Source organism: Perna viridis, chromosome 14 (assembly GCF_037379345.1).
Source record: "Perna viridis isolate PV_CMFRI_1.1 ecotype Kerala chromosome 14, ASM3737934v1, whole genome shotgun sequence".
Classification (NCBI taxonomy): domain Eukaryota; kingdom Metazoa; phylum Mollusca; class Bivalvia; order Mytilida; family Mytilidae; genus Perna; species Perna viridis.
This window is the reverse complement of record NC_142458.1, coordinates 6369794-6393266: the sequence shown is the minus strand read 5'-3', so window position 1 is coordinate 6393266 and position 23473 is coordinate 6369794. Positions and strand designations below refer to the sequence as shown.

General features: G+C 31.4%; 1 protein-coding gene across 9 annotated transcripts in view; it reads left to right on the top strand.

The window, feature by feature from the left end:
• LOC148597936 (uncharacterized) overlaps positions 1-23473 on the top strand; it is a 46644-nt gene that overhangs the window by 14464 nt on the left and 8707 nt on the right. Inside the window, exon 1 of one of the 9 annotated variants that reach the window (XM_088561275.1) lies at positions 7808-7940. The exons of 4 other annotated variants lie outside the window; for them this stretch is intronic. The gene's annotated coding sequence lies outside the window, so the exon portion shown is untranslated. Of the gene's footprint in view, positions 1-7807; positions 7941-9611; positions 9732-20392; positions 20589-23214; positions 23371-23473 lie in introns of those variants that run through there. 4 more of the 9 variants (XM_088561268.1, XM_088561272.1, XM_088561274.1 and 1 more) reach the window with 4 other exon arrangements.

Below are 23473 nucleotides of genomic sequence, written 5' to 3'. Positions count from 1 at the left end.
TATAATTTCGAAAATGCATGTTATTATTTTGATATAAATGTACATTAAGACATTACTTAGCCTACGTTCGGACTTGATAGTCCGCTCAACATGACGGTTCCCAATGATTACATTAGTGTTAGAAATATTAAGAATTTTGGACGAGGGGTCGAATAAATGGAGATAATATAAATATATGAGCGAGAAATATTATTTTTGATCAGTTTAAAAAAAAACTTCAAATTGAATTTTTAATCAAAGAATTTATTTACCCGATATTTGATAAATAATGTACACAGCAAGTCTTTCAAATATATCTTCAAAAGAAATGATTTAATAAATAAAATGTATCCGCTTTTGTTGTGTGATGTTCGAAAGTTTTATATGCAAAAATATCACGTATTAGGTTTCCCATTATCTCAATATACTCTCAGTCGTACTATAGCAATGGGATGAGTTATATTATGTTTTATTGACCTGCATTTTATGAGATAAAGGGACAGCGTTGACGTTTAAGTGCATATCTGCTTTATTTATGGTTATTTTATATAGATATTGGAAACGCATACTTAAGTCATACTTCCCATCAGGCCACAATGACAAAAACAAAGTTCTAGTGATTTGTTTTGATCCGAAAAGAAATGGTTACTGTAAATTGGACATTAAAAATTCTGTTCAGTACATTTATATGTAAACATATACAATAATAACTGTATGTTTTAATTTACTAACTTACCTTTTTCGCCCATGAAGATGCTCAATTCTTTAACTATGCATCTCCGAGCACATCGGCATTTTGGCGATTTTCATTCCTTCACACCATACTAATAGACTTGCTGTCAGATTTTCGTCTTCCCCTGTTTCGTTTGCCGTCAGCAAAGACAGTTACAATGTCTCCTCTTGTCATATCTGTGCGCGATTTATTTCATCAAATGAAGAAATTTAACTTAACAGTTTATTTGTTTCTAATGTTTTGCTAAATTTGGGGTATATTTGGAGTGTGTTTTAGGGGAATTTATTAATATTTGTTGGACAAGTTTGAATAATCATATTTTCATCATTTATCTTAAACTAAATATCATTTTCTTCTGAAACTTGATTCAGTTTATACCTTTAATATTGAGCTTAAAATACTATAAATGAATTTACTAAGATTTACACCATTCATCTATGTAAGACAATTATGATGTTACGAATAAGTCGCAGCGTGTATCCCTCCTTACAGTAATGCTCTTTAAAAATATGAACTTGCATGACATAAATTTTATCCATAGTTAAAAAGGTGCTTCAAGTGTAACATCAAGGCTATTTTGTTCATATACCCACCATGAAAATGCCCACTCATTCTCATTTATCTTTAGGATATAAAAAAATGAACTAACTCATAGAGAAATGTCAGTTAAAAACTTTCATCCGTTTTGTGTCTTCCAATTATTTAATATTTTATGTTGGTCCAATGTTTTTTCAGATCACTCTGGCTACAAGAACGTATATAAAATCTCCAATGACAATGCAACATCACACTGATTGCGACGTCAAACTCAGGTCCTTAGGTCTTGGTACCAGCATCACGCACCCTGAATTTTGAGTGTCCTTTAAATTCGACTAGATATTTATTATATTTGTATTGCATGTTCCTGTTTCTAGGAGTATCTAATACGAAACAGGTGCAACCTGTAAGAAGACGAAGTTGAATATATTGATGTTTTTTTTTAAACGATAATGCATTTTACAGTTTTACATCAACTGGATTTTTTTTATGATTTAACACAACAGTTAGTATAAGAAACGAGTTATAAACATTTTTTGTTCTTAAAGATGCGTAACTTAAAAGATCCTTGTTTTATATTACACTTGATAATACAAGTTAACTTTCTGTCAGATTGTACTCAGGCTCTCAGCGCTGCGCTTCTACGATCAAAGGTTAAATTCGCATTGACTACCATTATTAGGACTTCATCGTATATCAATTACGTAACCAACATCGATCGAGGTTTGAAGTTTCATATCTTATAAGAAATAGTTTCGATCATTTAAACATTGTTAAAAACTGACGAAGGCATTTTGATTTGATGAGCCAAGGTATGAAGAAGATTTCACAATAAAAAGACTCCTAATAATTGTCATGTAACCAGACACAATAATTATTCAAAAACCATGTCTAGAATTTCCTTTGTTAATGAATGTAAAATTCGATACAAAAAATTAGTGACACTTTAACATCTTTTTTATTTAAAACTCAAATTTAGCTGTATCATCGGAGATCCTTATTCTAAAGAGCTACATCTTCCTTAAGTCCTGCTTAGGCATTGTTAATACACGTTTGTGTATCTTACTCCAAATTATGCAATAACAGTTAAACCTGTCTTAACGAATCCCTTTTGAACTTTAAAAAATAGTTCAGTTTTAACAGATGTTCGGTTTACCAAGATTCAAATTACATTCAAACTGATAGAGTGGGACTTTATAAAGAATCTGGTTAAGACAGGTTGTTGGATTTTTAGGGTTTGGCTAAGACAGGTTTCACTGTACATACTTTTTTATGTAAACAAAAGATTATTGTGACATGGGTGTTTGGAGAATAAGAAATACGCATGTACCAATGTAAAGCATACAAAAGAATACATTTAATTGCAAATACTAGTATTTGGATTAACATCTTGGATGACGTAATTGACATGTCAATTTAATAGTGGAGTAGGCAGTGAAATAAAATCATAATTCATATTTTTACATTTATTTGGTTTTTAGAACTTTTTTTTAAACGGTGGGAAATGAAAATAAATCGTTAAAAATTAAAAAAATACTATTAAAAAGTCGAAACAAAAGAAAATGTAAGCAATCAAAAGAAAATGATTATATTTGCTACCGGTACACTTAATCCCTGTTCCGACGTTTTAATGCTGTAGGTGTGTTTATATCGGTTTCAGTATTTTATGTGGTCAGAATGGTTACATATTTGTTGTGGCATCTTTTCCATGATTTTAGCAAAAAAGAAGTTCTAAATAAAATGGAACAATGAAATCTTCAACTATGTCATTAAACATGAATACTAGATGACAAAGCTTTATCACATTACATGATTTAGAAATATACTGTATCAAGTTTATTCTAATAAGAGTCATTATGTCGTCAAAATATCAAATTAATCGCTGTTAAACCAGTGAGAACTTGTCCCTTTAATAAAATATTTTTTATAAAGTATTAACCCGGTTCATGGGTGATTGATGAACAGTATAGAGCGAGGATATGACATAAAAGTAACAATAAGTTACATCTTCTAACTACTGCGAAAATATTCTAAATTTCCGTGTATTAGGAAAGAAAGATTCTTGAATTCGTGGTTTTGAGGATTTAAGTATACAAATCAATGAAACCTCCTTTTCATTGGGTACCGAATTTTGTTGTTTGGCCAACCCACGAAAACCACGAAAAGTGGTACCCCATGAACAATAGTACTTTCACAGTATGTCAGTACCATGCAATGTGATATAGTGAAACCTGTATATATTGAAAACCCTATTTGAACAAAAGATGGGCTCGATTTTGACAGGTGTTCGGATTATAAAGGGTTTGGAATAGATTTAAATCTTTCGAAACCGAATTCATTATTTATTTTAAAATTCGGTTTAGGCGAGTATTCGGTTTATCAAGGTTCAAAAATATTAAACTGATGTAAAGATACTTTAATAAATATATGGTTTTAACAGGTTTCATTGTCTGATTTTACTGGATTAAAAAGGTACGTCTTTTAAGTATCATGCAAGGTAAGACGATGAAACCTTTCTACACCGAACCCTTTTCGGACTTTGGGATTGATTCGAATTTGACAAGTTGTTTGTTTACTAAGATTCAAAATAAATTTAAACTGATACGGCTGGACTAATAAGGTGTCTGGTTTTTGCATTTTCGGGATTTGGTTCAGACTTGTTTCACTGTATTCGTAATTTACCAGAAACGGTCGTTGTAGTTACATGTATACTATATGTATATATTGCTCATACAAAACGCTTTTTACGAAACCGAGCTTAGTCATTGCGTTTTTTTTAAAATATACAGGGGGATTCATCATATCTCAAGATAATCGAAGAAACTGTTAAATACATTTGTAACCAAATTTTATGTGTTAATATCTCCGGTAAACAACTTTAATTTGTACTCGTATTGTGGAATACGGTTTCTATGAGGCCTACTATAGGATTTGACATCAAAATGTGCTTAAGAAATAGATGAATCACTAAAAACAAGCCTATGCCTGGTTTGAACTTATTTGAATTTTATACAGGAAGCAGCACCAAATCATATTCGGGGCATTTGGTAACTTTGTATTCAAGTATATGATTGTAGAAAAAGTACCAATCATTGTGCACAGTGCAAATTTCGATATGCTGTACACGTGTTTCAATGAGTAACCTCTCATCAGCAACATTAGAATTAAATGCAAAGCCAGATCTAAAACCCAAAAGTGTACACAAGAAGTCCTCAAAACCCAAAAGTATCGAAACATAAAGTACTGTACATTTAGCAAAAAAAATCAAGAGTATATCTTAAATTGATTCGACGTAAACATTGATATAGATAAATATATCATATTTCTTTTTATTGCATACTCATCCTATCTATACTTTTCAAATATGTCTTAAGTACATTGTAATTACAAATCTCAAATGCGTATTTGAAAACAATTATACATATAAAAATGCATGTAACTTCATTTATTTTAGGCTTAACAGATCATAAAAAGTAAATGCTAGATGATACGAAATATGCAATACACATGTTTGTGATAATTAATCCTTGTCAAAACACTTAATTCTTATTCTAAACATTAAATAAGTCAAAATCTTAATGTTCAATCTTCCTAAGATTTCAATTCGGCGAACTTTGATCCGTTTAAACTTTATAAAAGTTGAGAATTTAAAGTACAATTGTTTGTACTATTCCTTGTGGTTTATAAAGACGGTTTCTATTGGCATAAGGAGTCTGACACCTACTCGTAAGCCATGTAGTTTTTGACAATTCATACTCTTAAACACTTTCAAATCTGACCGACAATGCGTTATAGGCCCGTGTAATCCGACACTTGTAGACCCAAGCCCATGAGAACCTGATTGCTAGTTTATTCCTTAGCACTGTATAAAACGGTTTCTGAGTAGTACTTAAGGAGAAAGACCTAGGGTAAGGGACATATCTATTACAAATCACTAGAACGCTTGTGTAAAGCATTTTACATCAATATCTTCTAAGCATCAAAGTAACTTGGACTGATTTCATTCTATTTCAAATGAAAGCATGATCGGCTTAGGTGAACTTGAATATGATGCAAACATATCACTGATTTCAAGAGTTATGTCAATTACCCTAAGTCTACCTCCTTAATCCTGTAAAATAAGAAACGTAGATGCCCGATCCTTTGATTAAGTTCTTTTGATTACCGTTCGAATCCTGGTTCCCTTGATTTTCCGAATCTCAGTAGCATCCAATAACACAATACTCATATCATTTAGCATAGATCGGCACCTTTATACTCAAAATCCTTTATATCCGACACATAACCAGTAAACTCTGACAGCAAAACCTGTTCATGAGACTGTATATGAGTCTCTTTATATCAGGTCAAATGTATTTTGAAACCCCTGTCTAAACCGAACCAATTTTAAAGTCTATAAAGGATTCTGTTCCGATAGATTTCCCTGTAATCCTAAACCTTTTATAATCCAAACACATGTATCTTTATGTCCAAAAAGTTTGATGAGGACAAACTTCACTATACTACCTTACAAGGTACTGTTATAGTTAGGAGACGTATACGTGATTCGGTTTGGACAGAATTTACTTTACTCCTAAACATATATAATCCGATACCTTATGTTGAACTAGAAATTATTATTATCATTTTCTATCCTGTATCATGGTCTTGTGCTGCGTTAAAGCCGCGTATTCATATGATATCATTTTCATATCACGTTATTCAAATATATGATACAACCATACCACCGTGAAGAAAAATGATAAGATATATTGATAAAGCATGTTGAAATTGATAATCTTTTATAAGCTCATTGATTAAAAAAAACAATTAAAAAGTGATATGATATTAATGATTCACCTTTACCTCTTGAGTTATTTCACACTGACTTTTGGCCTCTTGGAAAAAACACATGCATATGTAGAATGCAATAAATCTGGTTGCAATCTGCGTTGATCTATTACCGCTTGCCTACAAACTGCTGACGTGTACGCTCTGTTTATAGGCAAAATGTATGATCACTTCTATCATAGAGGTGTTAAAGCTTCGAAATAGCGAAAACAAACTTGTATATACATGTATATATAAAGCAGATAGTTTCAACGGGGTCGATCTAAAAACGCCAAACGCAAAATATTTACTCTGAGTTTAAGCATTTTTACCTCTCAGTATCCGTTTCAATGATTTTTAAGAGTTGTGTCACTTACCCTAGGTCTACATTCTTAATTCAATAAATCTTTTACATGTAGCAATAGATCTTTCTACTGGGCATTTTTGCTATGAAAAACGTCTAAAGTCTTGCCTATTACATACAGCTCAAAGTATATGATAATCAGATTGAAATAAAGTGTTAATCGTGGGGTATACTTGTAATTCCTAAATGCAAATATTTGCTTTGTTGCATACATATGATAATAATTTGTAAGTGAAACACCTTTAAGTATGGTTGTCTTTTGTTATCACATATTTTATTGAAATAACACCAAATTGAAAAATGTAATAAAGGCATTTTTGTTTTTTGTTTTGTTTTGTTTTTGGTTTTTGTTTTTGTGTGTGTGTGTGTGTGTGTGTGTGTGTGTGTGTGTGTGTGTGTGTGTGTGTGTGTGTGTGTGTGTGTGTGTGTGTGTGTGTGTGTGTGTGTGTGTGTGTGAGATACCAGCCCTGTTATAAGCCTCATTGGCACAACTTCCTGTTGAAACCTGGCGCTATTCTCTTTATCGACCACGTCACAGTCGAATTGACACAACATTTTCATTTGAAATTGCCGACATTTTTCCGAGACAAAAGTTTGCGGCCGATAAAAGGATCTTGGGCAGATAACAAGATCAATATTTGAATCATGTTTCATTGTATTATTATTCATACGGAAATCATCTGTAGCTGAAACTTTAAGAATAGTTTAAGAAAGTTAAAAAAACGGAAATGATTTCACAATACCACTCGTTAAAATCACAGTCTTTGATGGACAACCGTTAAAGTATTTTATGGCATTTTGGGGGCGATTTTGTCTGTAAAAGCCCGAACAATTCATTGAAAAATGATGATTGCGAAGTTTGCACAAGATTGTTATCTCATGACCAACAGGCAGACAGATGACAGAGTTATATTATGCCAATGACAAGTTTATGTGGACGGGGAAATGTAATGTCCGAATTTATTATTGTCTTAAATTCTTCTCAGAAAGATTTTGTGCATATATTAAAGATATGCAGTCCAAAACCCTGTGTTGCTACATAAAATTGGTCCCCTGTCCTGTAAAATTATTTAAGCATTCCTTGATAACAATAGTAAAGTAGAATAATCTAACTGGTGTATTAAACATTTCAAACATTATGTATTAAAGTATTATTTAATTTGCCGAAAGCTCTTATCTAGATTTATCTAAATCGTGCTTGCGTTTTGATTTTAGATCATTGTGCAAAAACTAGTCTCACCACAAGAAAAGTAAAGAGAGGGAAAGATTATAAATATTCTCTTAACATGTTCATTTAGATATATCTTGAACTAAGCATTTCAGTTTTTCAACCATGTGTTATGTAATGAAGGGCCAAGCAGAATAAATTAACTTCAGCATTTTTGAAGCAATAGAGTATATGATTACACTTTAAATAACAAATTCTTGTCTCGTTGGGGAATCTTTTAGGGTTTAAATTCGTGATTTTTATACTGGAGTTTTAAACTATCATTTGATTTCAATGATTACTTTCTGCAGGTATGTATTTTAGCATCTTTATTTTATTTTTAAAAACGTTACAATATGTTTTCATTTATTTTTTTCTTATGGTTGTTCCAGATATTTGAATAGATATGTGGGAAGAGTATGATAAAATATTTCCTTTTTAGAATAGGAATAGTAATAGGAAACAGTCTATCACTTTATATTAAGCTGCACTCCTTGTATAAATATTGTAACTATAATAATGCAGCCCCTTGACAGAACTTATTGGTGTTGGATTTGGCTGCCCATTTCGATGTTATTGGGTTTGATGACTTCTAGTATATAAATGTTTTATCTTGATTTTCCTTAGTATATAGTTCTAATGCTGCTGATGAGGGGTTACTCATAGTTCTAATGCTGCTGATGAGGTGTTACTCGTAGTTATAATGCTGCTGATGAGAGATTACTCCTAGTTCTAATGCTGCTGATGAGAGGTTACTTCTAGTTCTAATGCTGCTGATGAGGGGTTACTCCTTGAGATCTGTGTGCAACATATCGAAATTGCAATATTTATCTAATCTAGTTACAATGTTATTTGCGTGTACATATACCATGATATTATACCTTTAGAGTTAACTGTATACTTTTTCGAGCCGAGTCGCATTGTTGGTTTGTATTCCAGGAAAGTCTTAAAACCAATATGCAGTATCGTTCGGTGAAGTGGTATTTGATGTTGGGGTTGTCGTTATGTTTGAATAAAAGACATTTGATTTTACGGAAATGTTTTTTCTTTGATATAAATAATTTTAGTGATGTCGTTCAGAGAGACACAAACTCAGACTACAAGTAAATTTAGCTTGAAATACTACAGGACTATTGATAATAGACCTGTAATATTTCAAGTTTAATTCACTTGTAGACTGAGTTCGTGTCTCTCTGATCTAAGTCAAGTATACTGTATGTTACTTTTCACATTTGAAGATTGTCTTTCAATCATACCAACTATAACATACAATTTATTTCATTCTAATCAAGCGTAAAACTTTTGGATTTTAGACTAATGCGTTATAAAAATAATTGCTGAAAATATCATTTTTTTGACGACTCCTTGGCGGACACCGTAATGATATACTGAAATACAATATAAGCGCAATATTTTCGTTTTGTTCATATATCATTAATCTTTATATAAATAATCATGAATATTATAAAAGCGTTGTATAATGTAATGGCCGAATATTCAACTTCATTTTTGCTTAGAGTTGAAGGATATAAATGTTATTGTAATATTCTAATTTTTTACCGACATTTCTCTGCTAGAAAAGAACTACTTTCTTAATGAAATATAAAACATCATAATATTTATGTGGTTCTGTAATCGTTACTTTGGAGTGGAGATCAGTATAAGGATGTAGAAGAAGGTGTTCTCAAATAGATTAAGTTGCTTAAAATCAGCATTTTCAGACTAGTATATAATCCAATTTTAAAGTTGCTTTTTCTTACATTCCGAACACATTTAAAACAAATAGTTAATAGATGTTGCATAACGTTTATTGTTAAGTATAATCATTCACGAACATTATCGAATTTGCATGTTAGTTGGTCATATTAAGTTGGCTAATGGTCAAGATATTCCCTTGTTTATTTATCCGATTTATTTATATTTAAATGTATACAAATAAAGCCATTCAGTCATTTAAAACCATAATTATATTATTTTAAAAGTTGGATTTTAAGACAGTTAAGCCACTATTGGACTAGGTTGGTCGAGGATCACTTCAAACCAAGGATGTTTGTCAAAGTGTAGATTCGAATTTCGTCATGTTTTTAGTCTTCATTGCACTTGTAAGTAATAATATTTGTGATATATTCAATGTTTTGCCTGTTTAACTATCATGTATAGTCGTTGTACAATTGTGTGTACTGAAACATGATAGAAGTTAGCTATCATGTTATACATATCATAAATCATTTATTATATTCTAGTATATGTACAGTGGCATAGATGACTTTGAGTGCTAACTATGAAATCCCAATAATATAATAAAATTTAAAATTTCTTTAAATCAAACACAATTTTTTAATGCAAAATGTAATATTTTGTACTTATTATTGATATGACAATATTTACTTTGAAGAAAGGTCCTTAGATTACTAAAAATTTCGTTTATTAAAAACAATCTATTGAAATTTGATATAAAAAAAACTTGTTATTTTTTTCCATCGTTTTTATTTTTTGTTTTGTTTTCCTTTGTTTTTTGTTTTTGTTAAGTTTTGTTTTGTTAATGTGTGTGTGTGTGTGTGTGTGTGTGTGTGTGTGTGTGTGTGTGTGTTTTATGTGAGGGGAGGACGTTGTAGGTTCGGGTAAATAAAGGAGCAAAGCTCGACAAATATAAATTTTTCCCAAGTATACTTATTGCTAGATTGGAAAGAAAAGAGTTTACTACACTGTCGTTTTCTCTGACTTTTCTTTAAACAAAACATATTTATTACTTTTTTGATATCTTTATACAAAACTAAATATTAATTTGGTCACTATAACCATTGCAGACAATCTCACATTTTAATTCAGTGTCATAGTAAACTTGCATGGTCGTATCATATCATTTCTTGTTAAACATATGTCATTTTGTCCGTCAAATTTAATACTTTGTAATCGTCTGATATTGCAGAGTATTTGTAATAGGATAAAGAATTTTCTAATTATTTCATTGTTGCAAAGTTAATTATTTCAAAGTTGAATTAAATTACAATCGAAATGAAAATTGAATTATGTTGGTAAATATAATAGAAATTATCTTAAACCAAGATTTGAATTGAAAATGAACAACATGATATATTTATTCCAAGGTCAGACTCAACATGAGAATCCTATAAATTTTAATAGTAAACCACGTAACTTAAAAGATTAAAGCATAACCCATCATGTACCAAACTACTTATTATTATCTAATCGATTACAAGTGAGCACTTTACCAAGGTATAGTACTTATAAATACAATCAAGGGGCCTTTGAAGATTATGCATTTCTTAATGATGTACTTCGTTTTATTTATTGAGAATGAATAAGCTCCTCTGGTCAAAATGTTTTCAATATACGATAAGTGGTCATTAAAGTTTCTTCAATGTACGTTTTTCGAGGATTCTATTCATTGTGTTGTATACTATCTTTTGGTCAGGAAAATTATTTCAACACTTTCTAAGTGGCCATTAGTGCTATTTCATGGAAGGTTGACAATAAATAACCCTTATAACTGTATCAATATTTACCACTCAACTGAACTGTAACGACCAATTAGAGATTCTTTAATACATATAAATGGTACCAGTCCATGTAGGTATCTTGTTCTTTCGAAACCAATTTATTCCATTGTAAACTACACGTAAATTATTTAACAAAATGTTAACAGTATTGTTACTGGACAGATACCGCTCTGATTTCAGTTTGCATACGCCTGACCCTGTAGTAGTTTCATATATTGAAAAAAAATCCTGAATCGTTCCGTTATCCTGATAAGCCTGATTTTATATGGCTTAAGTAGAAAATTCATTCAAAAAGTGTCAAGTTTTGTAAAATTGTAATATTTTCAGGTGTTTCATTTGACAAGTTTCATTATAACTGATCTCTTATGATGCTATAAATCGGTTGCCACATACTTTTGAGTCATTCTTTGCAAAGCATTTTCCTCAAATAGTCTAATAAAGCGTAAAACAGTGTAACAAAGCAGGCTAAATTTCCGAGAATCCGCAGGTATTATCAAAAGAAATCATCAATTTTTTTTTGGGGATACTTCCTTATCATTGGCGTTATTTGATCACTCAGTGTTGATATTTGTGCTTATGGTAAAACTTCAAATGCCTACAACTGATGATTATCACATGGAAACTTAGAAGTCTGTCAAACCATCACAGATAATATTTACCTTCCTTTTATTTGGACTGATACGAAACTGTATTTCTGAGAATCCGCGGGTATTATCAAAAGAAATCATCATTTTTTTTTTTTTTGGATACTTCCTTATCATTGGCGTTATTTGATCACTCAGTGTTGATATTTGTGCTTATGGTAAAACATCAAATGCCTACAACCAATGATTATCACATGGAAACTTAGAAGTCGGTCAAACCATCACAGATAATATTTACCTTCCTTTTATTTGGACTGATACGAAACTGTATTTTTTAGAAACAACAAAATGCACATTATACTTCTATAATTGATCTTCTAGTTGTTTCAATGCATTTGAATAAATGAGACGATTTATCGAAAAGAAACAAAATAAAATTTTAAGACCATTGTCAACTTTGAGCTTTTGGTGTTTTTCCGACGCACCCAGTCGGTACTGAGTTCGCTTTGATAACATGTGGTACCCATGATGCTTAATCATGGCATCCTTACCGATGTGGTTTACAACTTCGTATTTCATTGGACAAACGTGATAGCAACAATGAAATTTAAGGCTCCTTTGGGGGTATTGGTGTCCGGAATATTGCAGTCAATTTTATATACTGAATAACCTTTTATATATTGAATAATTGCAAATGTTTTTTTTTTTTTTTTTTAACCAATGAATAATTGAAATACGAAACAAAGCACATTGATCACATAGTCTTAATCAGATTTGGGTATTAACAAAGCGAGGATATGCGTCGGCTAACTTTTTTTAAAGATCGAATTTGTTAATGTTTTTCACGTTTCATCGTACCACATTTTAGTAAGGGGTGTTTATATGCATAGAAACTACGTCAAACGTTCAATTTATGTTTCTTTATACAGTAAAACAACTTGAACCCTTTTCGGACAATAAAATGGTTCGGTGTAGACTGCAGCTCGGTTACTGGTTTAACCAAGGTTCAAGAGTACTCAAGGAAACCAAGGTTATAGCGGTAAAGGAATGTAATCCAGGGACAAAAACCAGACATAGAAAACAGACATACACAACAAAGAATATAAAGTAACTAAAATCATACATACAAAGTAACAAAAGCAAATGAGCAACTCGGACTCCACTAAAAAACTGGGAGCATGGACCAGGTGCACCTGTAGGGTAAGTGTCCTCTTCTTTTCTAACACTCGCCGAGTTGCTCATAAAAAGTAAAGTCCGGGGTAGACAAAAGTGGAAATACATTTTACTTGATACGTAACAACTTCAAAAAGTCTCCGTTGGATATGTATTCGGATGATTGTTATTTCGGTTCACACATATGCCAGTGTACATGTAGTAAACATACATTTTCGTGTACATTGAACAGTTACATAATAAAACTTCAAAATTCGGCCTAGTTTTATGCCAAGTAATAGTATAAATCAATTGATAAACTTGCACAATCATTCGACACATGAAATCATGATACCTGATTTTCCAGTTTTCTTATCGATAAACCTATCTTTGTTTTGCTCTTGTACAACCTTTAAACAGTTGAGTGCAACAAGGTTTAAATATGCAAACTACTAATTTAAATTATTACAGAATGTTCAACAAGTGTTTCAAGGTTATTTCATACACGTACATCTAATTATCTGTTAAATGTGAGCAGTTTTTGTCATTTTTGCCTGGTGGCTGATGTATTGTTTGTATCTTTCAAAAATGAAGCCAAAATGTGAGGAAGCAAATAATTTGAAAACCACTAAGACTTGTACAAAAATACTAAGTTCTTGTCGTGAACAGAACCCATTATTCTGGCGACATACGGAACAAATCATCCCCGAATAGACTAGGAAAACATATAACAACAGATTTAAATATTCCTGATATATACATTTATTATCTTTTTAATGACTGTCTTCAAGGACCCATCCGAGGTTGAACAACAAAGCCGTCGCTCACATCTAGCAAGTTTAAGCCTACGCATATTGTATAACCCGACCCTATGTGCTGCTTTGTTGGCAATCAATTTGTGTCATCAGTTAATGGATAAATTGAATTTAAGTACTTCTCCGTCTACGAATCAGGCAAAATGTATATAAAGTGTGGCACATGAAGGAAAAAAACGCAGAGATTTTATTGTACTAATCAATTAATTATACCTGATAACCACCAGAAATAATTATCAAAGTGTTTGTAAAATTTGTCTTTATAAGATATTGATAGATCAAGTTTTGTTGAAATGCACTACGGAAAAATGGCGGGAAATGCTTCCGATGCTTCGGGATAAACTTAAAAAGCTCTTTGGTTGTTTTCTGGATGTACTAAATATATTTTAGGCAAAAATTACTAAATTGTGGAAAATGATGTGCCACTCATTGCCTGATTCTTACACAGAATGGTACTTAACATCTTTATTGTACACAACAAAATGCATTGTCTTATCTTGAGTTCGAAGCTCGGTCAAATATTTGCAACCTGCGGCAAGGTTTAAAAAGACAAATTAAAAAATATTTTATTAGCACATTATGATTGCGTTGAAGTTCAACCACAGATTGTAGATACAAATTTTTGATTTTCAATAATACCTTATGTAAAATAATCAGACAAAGCTGAATGAAACTTTTGCTCTTTTAAAACAACTTACTGGTAGTGTAAGCGTTCTTTCATTTTCTATAAACTACCGCTGTATGATAAGAGAGGTGATTTTGATATATTTATTTTTTTTTAAGTTCAGCAAAATACCAGCATCCCCTGCATGATAGGCTTACATCTCTCAGTTGATCAAACGTGCTATAACATGCACTAATTATTCAGCTTTATGGAAAGCCACAATGTTCTTGTCACCCATCGAAATAACTAAGGATTAAGCGAGAAAATACTCCTTTTCGGCTTCTTTGTTTTAAGTTTTAATGGTGATATTAAGATCATCATGATCATACCACGGATTATTCCATTACAACGAAAAAAAATCAAATATGGATATTTTTTTTCACTACACCATACATTAAGTCTTACTTTGAGTTAAATACTTTTTGTACCAGCGAGACGTTAGGCTTGCCATAAAACTTGAATAAACCCAACATTTCACTTTGAAAAGACTGTACCAAGGCTAATTTCACGTTACCGGTTTGTCTTTGTTCATGTATTTTTTTATTATTTCCCTCTCGGATATATGGTTATGAGTTCGGTACTTTTGTTATCACTTTTATTTGGTCATTTTATGTCAAGTTTTGTTAACTTCAATATACACTTTTCTCTTGTCCTTAAAATATCTTAACTATATTCAATTGAACTGCATCGTCATACAATTAAAATAAACCTGCAACGACATCAAAAGTGTGTTCTTATAAAAACTAAAACGTCTAATGACATTTTGATCAAATCACTTGATAAAATTCGTTTTAAGTCATACTTCATGTGTCATATTTAGTCACTTTATATTCTACAAAGTGCATTCGAGTGGTGCATCATTACACCGTAACAGTAACAAAAAATGAACTATAATATTTCTGTCTTTCAGTTTAACGTGTGGTGCATAGAAATTTAATATTTTGAAAGGTTATCTATATTTACCAAGATGTCACGCTTAGAAAATTTAATAAGTTACACAAGTTCATAGTACACACATGTAGTACAGGAGTATGATAGTGTTATATAGAGAGGCGATTATCATAATATAAGATAATATACTATGAAAGTACTCTAATTCGTGTATACCAATTTTCGTGGATTTGGAAAGAAACGCAATTTCATTGATTCTTTAATTCATGGTGTTTAGGTTTTCAGTATACACATCAATGGTATTCTCCTTTTCGTTGGGAACCAAAGTTCGTGGTTTGACCTACCCACGAAAACCGCGAAAATTGGTTCCCCGCGAGCAATAGTACTTTCACAATAAGGAATATTTCATAAATCCTTTAAATGTTGTCCTCTAAAAACAAAAATACCACTCATATTAATATTGCAAATTTAGGTATGATGTATTTTAGTTACAATGAGAAACCTTTCTTCATAAAATATATATCCAATTGCATTCCCATTCACTGTATTCTAATGAATGCACTATTTTTCGACACATTTGTTTTCAGATCTGTAGATTCCTAGTGATCTTTTACATATTCTTTTATTTACATCGAATCTTGGTTCTTTTGATTATTCGAACTACTTTTTCATGATTCCAATCATGAAAGGAATTAAATAATGAAGTTGTATGCAATATTTAATATTTATACGATTTGCTTTGCGAATTTCCCTTTACCTTTATCAATTTAGTAGTGTTGTAGAAACAAATCAACAACCTGGACTTTTAAATAACAACATTACATTTGAACCAACTAAGTAATCATATGTCTTGTTAACGGTTGTAATTCCTTGTTATTCAATTAGATACGTTTCTTTGGTCGCTTAATACCAAACTTATTTATTATTTTTTTAAGTAAGACAAATCAGAAACAATTACTGATACGAGTAATCAATTTTCACTGTTAAATGTCACACCTTGTCAATTGCAATTAATTTCAGTTGTAAATCACTTGATTGAAGAGAGCTCATGGACTTGACAATTTTTAATCCTTATAAATCTTGTTTAATAGGAATCTTTAAGTCAAATTAAATCGACCACATTTCTGTAAGTAAGCTCCATTTATTTTATAAACACTTTTTAATCTTAATGAGAATTTTAATATTTCAATGGTTGAACCCTTTGTTTATATTTTGAAATGATAGCCATTTTCACATGTCTATATATGGCGACGAAATGTTTAATCGGGTATCTTTTCAAAACCAGCCTTAAAACTGCAATTATTCCCCTTCTAGCAATACAAAAATTAAGCTTGTTACAATAATAAACACTTGTTTTGGGGTTTCTGTCTATTAATTCCTTTTTGCATCATGACGTTTATATGAGTACCGAATATTTATCTAAAATTGATCCCAAATGTTAGATAGTGTGTAGTCTAGCAGAAATACATTTAAATAACGGAATTTTCCATCATATAAATTTTTAAAAATGGTAGGTAAAATGGAAGAAAGATTTGTTGTAGATTTTGTTCATTTGCAACTTTAAAAAATCCGTTTATATGAAATGTGTACTGTTTTTATTATTCATGCGCGTAGTCTTCTCTCTTTTTTGTAGGAAAAGTCTTATATCTTGTTCCATATTCTAATTCACTGTATAATGATATAAAATTGACTCTTTTATGATAGTTGTTTAAATTTAAGTATATGCTTTAAGTGCAATGACGCAAATACAATAAAAACCTTGATCTGGTTTCCAACTGTCAAATTGACATGCAATAAAAAAAAATATTTATGTTTCATTGTAATGAAAAAAAATTCAAAATGTCATGTCACAATTGAATTTTTTATGACAGTTCAAATTGCACATATTTATTCAGTAAGAAATTGATGTATATTTTATACACATGTATTTACGTATTAAGTATCTAGTATACGTCAAGTAACAATGTATATTAATTTCCAAACTAACGTTCGTTCTCATTAAAGTGCATTTTGTTATACACGTATATGTTTATTGTAAGTTAAACCAACACTATAAGAAATATGAGGTCAAACAGAGAATAGCCATACATACAACGATGTATTTCGTTCAAAGAATAGCACGATCCCCACCAGAGAGTGAACGTATGTTCTCTAAAAGGTTGAAAGAAACCCGCATTATTTATACCTTGCTTCATAACAATATCTACTAAGATAAGCTACATTAAAAATGTCTTCTAAACTCTTTCTTTTCCGACTTTTTATGAGCAACTCCGCGGGTTTTTCTGGGAAAGTATAGGACGCTTACCCTACTGGTGCACCTGTCCCATGCTCCCTTAATTACTCTACAACATTTAAAAATATATATATATTTAAATCAATCATTCTAATTACTAGGTAAAACGACTAAAAGCCATTTTAAATTCACACAGAGGCCTTAGGTATACGCTATAAAGTACAATTTTATAGTTTATATAGTCAATTATTTCAAATGAAACCATGTTGTTAACCTACGTATGAACTTTTTATTTACATTTTCTTTGTTTCAATGTTTTGGCTATCCTTACAGGGTCATTGAAGCGTTTGTAATAGTATCTCTGTCATTTTGTCTCTTGATCTGAGACAGAGAAACGTTTCTTCAGGGGAACTATGCAAGCTTTTGTTTAATATGTATTTTACATTCATGTGAAAATGTTCTGTTGGCTATTTCTGTTAAATTATTATAAAATTACAATAGGGAATAATCGTTTATAGTACCTTAAATACTGATGGATGTAGCATTTACTGCATGAACTCAGGCGCGGATTCATAAGGGATTATCGTGTGTACGCCCTCTCCCTTCTTACATTAGGAAATACTTTTTGGGCATGACATCTTGTATTTCCATCCAAAACTTTGTTCCTGCACTTGGCCTTGCTTTCTCTTTACGTTTCCCTAACCTGAAATCCTTAACCCATTGGAACGTTTGTATTCAGAAATTCACATCAATCTCATGTAAGCATCAAAGAAATATGGATTGATTTCATTCGGATTCCAATGAAAGCTTGATAGACTTTGGTGAATTGAATATGATTCAAACATATCATTGATTCCAAGAGTTATGTCCCCTACCCTAGGTCTACCTCCTAAATTGTTGCCAACTTTCAGGTTTGTGTACTGATATTACCATTTATTATATAGACTTTGCTTCTTTTGATTATTTCATTTGCCATGAGGTTTTGCCTATCAGACCGGAAATGTTGTTACTGCCCATACTTTACCATTTTAATTTAGCCTAACAGTAAGGCGGTCAAATCAATAGACACGAAAAGCATTTGAAGGAATTACAGGCAAATAAAATTTTAAGCTTTATGTTTCCATGCGTATAGTTTAAAGTGACAGTAGTTCCAAAAAAAGAAGGCGAGTACCATGTTACAGCATGCAAACAAAATTATGATTACTTCTATGGACGATTAAGTGCAATATGATATAAAATACTGCAATGATTAACGTGTTAATATTGATAGCAATGATTTACCGAATGTTCCCAATGTAAAAAAAATCGATATTTCACACTGTGAATTAAATTCTGTAATTTCACTCCCGCACTTTCTCCCGCCGAAACTTCACAACACGAATATCAATATAAATTTCATATTGAAAATAGCGATGAATAATGGAGGAAATCTATATAATAAATAGGATAATCAATTGGTTATCGTGCCAAGAACGCATAAAGATTTAACTCGAGTGCAGAATAAGTTCCGAACACTCGTTAAATCAAGGCGTTCTTCGGCACTCGTGATCATATTTTGGTTTCACTTTTTCCAATTAATTATCCTATTAATATCGCAATTAATTAGTTAATTGGCGATATGCATTTTTTTTGTGTATAATTCTATATTAAAACAGTTGTGCTTTTAAAGCCTCGGTTTATCTATGCCGATTTTTTGCCACTGTTTATTCGCAATTCAATTTTAAGCTTTCTTTATCTTTCAATTCTGTTTCTGTCTTAAAAGAGAGAAAACGACACTTTCCTTTAATTCTTTTTCTGTTAAAAGTGCAAAGCACAGTAAATTGATGTTTACATTTATTTAAATTAAACACAATTAATCGACAGTTTTATATTAAAAAAAAATTTCAACTATCAGAAATAGTATATAAATAATGAATAAAATAAAGAATTAAATGAGATTTTGATGCAGGTCAACAACATTTTAAGTACCATCTAGTTTCAAAAGTACATGTTTATATTAATTCAATATTATGTTTTATTATATCAGATCCTTCCCTTTCTATATCAGTACTTCTGGTGTGACGCAAAAAGGGATTGCAGTCAATGAAGTAAAATTGAATGAAAATAAGAAATAAACCTATATGAAAAAATGGAAATTTCTATCAATTTTTAAAAATTATGGCAAACAATAAAACAAGCATGTGTCATGTGAAAACAAAATTTCAATCATGGTTGTCCTTAGGAGCTCTCCATACCGCATATTGCGGGTGGGTGAGAAATGGTGATTACAAGAAAAAAAAAGGGAAGCATTTGTCAGAACGAAAATATAGCAACAAAACAGGAAATCATGAAACGTACAAAAGTATCATAATATTCTCATGATCATGATACAGACTCAGAGATCATCGTGACCCTCGAAGGAGGTAGCTATGTTGTACACTGATTGTTCAGTTAATAAATGATACAACAGTTTCAAAACTGTAATGAAACATGACGTCTCGATCTGAGTGAAAGGCCTAAAATGTTCTAGCATATATAAGTTTTGATAAACAAATATATATCAATCCTTTATGATATATTGTATTGTTTTGAGCATTGACGTATAAATACTTCCTTGTCGGGTATGCGAGATATAGTACAGGCAATACTTCGCATGTGTATCTAGTGCATCCCACCTTGTTCGTAATGAATAAATAGGACCTAAAATTGGTTTCAATCTGTAAAGTTTATAAGGAATAAGATTTTTGTATTCTCTACTAGATTTATGTTTATAATGTAAACTGGAGGTCACTGTTTTGACAAATAATTCAATACAATTGAAGTAATAATAAAAGACAATAAATGGTGTCGTTTTTCAAAGATAGTCTATAAATGGGATATTGTCTTTGTTTTCGTTTATATCCCATTTAATGGGTCGTTGAACGATTGTTTATTCTAGTTGTCGATCACAGTACTCACAATTCATTTAAGGAAGGTAAACGATTGACGGAAATTAATAACATTGGACTGCAGTCTGAAAAAAAACAAAAGCTTTTCATGTATTTTGGTGAGCTCTTGTTAAAAATATATAAGGATAAGCGAAAGAAAACAAGTTTCAAAAATTCTCATTTCATACATAAGGTAAGGATAAGCGAAAGAAGTTTGTTGTAATCTTAAAGGCTTACAACAACGTGCCCATTTCATTAATAAGGTAAGGATTAAAGAAATAAGTAAGTCATCTTAAAGTCTTCAAAAGTACTTCCTTAATGACTTAGGCAACAATAAGCAGAAGAAGCTATAAATGTAAAATGGCTTAAATAGCAATTAAGAAAAGATAAAAGATAGATTCCTTTTATTTTTTATGAATATGGAAAGGGTAAATGAAAGAAGCTTGTACTCGTACAAGGTACTAATTTTCTATCTTATAATTTTTATCACCAATTCAGTAAAAAAAAAAGTCTTCTTTTTAATGTATTTTCCTGCTTGAGAAAGATATTTGGAGTAATTTGTAGGAACAGTTTTGAATCATGTGAATGTCTTATATACATTGAAGGACTACTCGTGTTGATATGAACAAATGAAATGATGAAAAAAGTCATATAACAATCATCAAAATTCCTGATACAAGCTTTAGGAGACAAAAATAGGAAGCACGAAGCAAGAAAGAAAACGTGGCTAAAATGTGAAGGACTTCTCGGAACTCATAAACAAAATAGACACAATGTGAAATACATCTTATTATTTACTTATGATCCGTGAGCTGAATTTTTAGAATATTTACACCAGATGCAGGGTGAACAAGAAATATAAATGCAGCACTGGTGTTTAAATAAACATGCATCGGAATGCTTGAAGTGCGCATTATTGACACCTCTTGATTGAGCGATATAGTCCAAATAAATATATTTTATATTCAAGGATACACAACTGACTGAAAGTACCGGGTCTTATCGCCAAATACCTTTTTATGCATTATGCAATTTGATTCTGAGTATTGTAGTGTATTATACCTACTTAATTTTTGAAGCGATATAACTATCAGAGTGGCTGAATTAAAGTCTTCTCAAAACTATATTCTCAAGAAACTTCAACCTGGTTTGAATATACTTTTAAGTGATACGAACGTGTAATTTACTCTTTTGAGCACTATGAATGATTGGTTTGGGTGTCATACTTCAGAATGAATAAATTCGAACTTTCCAGGAGTTTATCATATTACGATTTGGATAAATGGTAAACTTTGTGAACCATTCTCACTCAATTATTACTTGTAGGTAAGAGAAGGTTAAGGCCAAATAGTTTGTACTTGATATTGCCGATGCATCATGCAATCTACAATAGACAGCCTTTAGATTTTTATTTACATTGTAAGGCAAGGGTCTCCCGAGTAGTTAAATATTGCAAAAAAAGTGGTTTATAAGATTTCCTGGTACTAGGTTCTAGAAATGTTTTCAACGCATCTTTTACAGGAAACTATAGATCACAAAAATTTTAGTTTCTTTTCTGTTTGGGTGACTTGAATTACGATATTTCTGTTATGAGGTGATCTTGTGTCGATCAAATAGTCTGTATTGGCTCTTAATTGTTGTATGTAACCGGATTGCTTTCTTTTCGATTTTTCCATGTACAATTTTCTGTGCGTTTCTCTCTAAAGTAAATGTTATATACATATTTAACTTAAATTTATGCAACACCTGAATGGGGTACACACATGTTTCCAAAGGGAATCAGGCAATTAACAATAAGGTATACGATAGTGGGGAATAGGGAAAAGGTGAGGTGGAATGGGGCAAAGGGACAGGCGTCGATTTCACAAAAGTCGTAAGTGTGAAGTTGATCGTAAATAATGACGTCACAACCTAAAATAGCATTGTGACGTCATAATTTACGACCCACTTCACACTTACGACTTTTTGTAAAATTTATAATCTTTGTTTCTTACGTTCGTGGCGATAGTAAATGTGAATGGGGACTGTGGCATGGACGTGAGACATGCAGAATGAGGAATTGGGATTGGAATAGGAAGAAAAGAAAATTGATCCCAAAGAAGAGTTGGGGATTTGATATATCACATCTACCCAAAAGAACTTGAGATAAAGGATACTACAGACACTGTGAAGTCAGCCTCATATCTTGACCTACACTTAGAAATCGATGGTAAAGGAAAACTATTGACCAAACTTTACGACAAACGTGATGACTTGTCTTTAATCTGTGGCAACATCCCATCGGCGGGTGTTTCTAGAAAAGGAGAAGACGCTTATCCTACCGGTGCACCTGGTCCATGCTCCCAGTTTTTAGTGGAGTCCGAGTTGCTCATTTGCTTTTGTTACTTTGTATGTATGATTTTAGTTACTTGATGTTCTTTGTTGTGTATGTCTGTTATCCATGTCTGGTCTTTGTCCCTGGATTACATTCTTTTGATTACCGCTATAACCTTTGTTCCTTTGATTACTCTTGTACTAAATACATGGTGGTCAATGCACTCTATTGGTAGGACCTATTAAATAAGGGGCTTACCCTTCTCACCTTTTAATGATATATCCGTGTAAACATTATAATTTATTCGAAACCTCACATTTTGAGAAGTAAAAATCAGCGGGGACTCCGACTTGATAAAAACTCAGGCTGACACATACGATTACCAAATAAAAGAAATTTTAATTCGGAAATAAAAACCATTTAAATAAGAATCTACCGTTAAATTGACTCATACACTATATATAAAGCGGTAAGTTCTTCATGCATTAAGAATTTTGAATTAGAAAATAACACACACGTCAACAGTCATAAAAATAGCACGCGCAAGTGAATTATCTTATTAAAAACCTGGATTTTAAAATATATACTTTATTAGTTTCGATAACCTTTTATTAGTTGGAACCAATGAGATCTTTAAGATGGAAATTGATAGCACTTAAAGGTAAAACTTAGAATGTTTAGATGTTTTTTTTTATGATTAACTACTAATTTTTTAATGACATATGTGCAAATAATGTTCAAAGACGAAACTTTTTTTATATTAC